General features: G+C 33.5%; 1 non-coding gene across 1 annotated transcript; it reads right to left on the bottom strand.

The window, feature by feature from the left end:
* Positions 1-303: 303 nt before the first annotated feature.
* On the bottom strand, positions 304-377 carry Trnai-aau (transfer RNA isoleucine (anticodon AAU)). Its single transcript has one exon. It is a non-coding gene; the product is annotated as a tRNA-Ile (tRNA).
* Between the last annotated feature and the right edge of the window lie 337 nt (positions 378-714).

Below are 714 nucleotides of genomic sequence, written 5' to 3'. Positions count from 1 at the left end.
ACATTTTGCTTGCGTAGGGAAGCAAATAAATACCACATGAAAAATTTAATTCCTTGATAACCAATTCCATTAAGATTCCCGACTTCGTTAGAAGCACCTGAAAGAAGTTATATCGAAACGTCGTGAAAACTTGTCAATTATTATTTTAAAAATTCCAAATGACACTGTTTTGTAACGAGGGAACGTTGATTAATATAGCATATATATTACATTGTTACGTATGTTAGGACTCCGAAAACTGGGCAAATACATTGTATTTTAAGAGGTCATTATTTTTAAATAATTATACCAAAAATAATTAACTGGCCATTATGGGGCTCGAACCCACGACATTCGCGTTATTAGCACGACGCTCTAACCAACTGAGCTAAACGGCCACGTACATTTACAGATGGATTCAAATCATATTTAACATATACAAGGGAGATAATTTATTTATGGATAAAGAATTTAGAAGTTTATGAATTATGTTTCTTTAAAAAAGAAAAGTATTTATTATTTTCTCTCTATTTTTCCCTGTTATTTTAAACAATTAAACAGCGATATTGAATTTTCTCGCTCATGAGCCCCTGTTTTGAATTCGTGTCCGTGTGCCACCATAATTGTTTAGAGAAAAAGTCAACGACAACGTAAATAGAAGAGTAAGACCGTTCTACTAAAGTCACGAAACCTGCTGACATCGCAAAAGTACGATGGCCACGCTCAAGAGATAGT

The sequence above is a fragment of the Euprymna scolopes genome, chromosome 22 (genome assembly GCF_053919585.1).
Source record: "Euprymna scolopes isolate OS-2025 chromosome 22, ASM5391958v1, whole genome shotgun sequence".
In the NCBI taxonomy this organism is placed as follows: domain Eukaryota; kingdom Metazoa; phylum Mollusca; class Cephalopoda; order Sepiida; family Sepiolidae; genus Euprymna; species Euprymna scolopes.
Note: the sequence above shows the minus strand (reverse complement) of the source record. Positions and strands in the feature narration are given on the sequence as shown.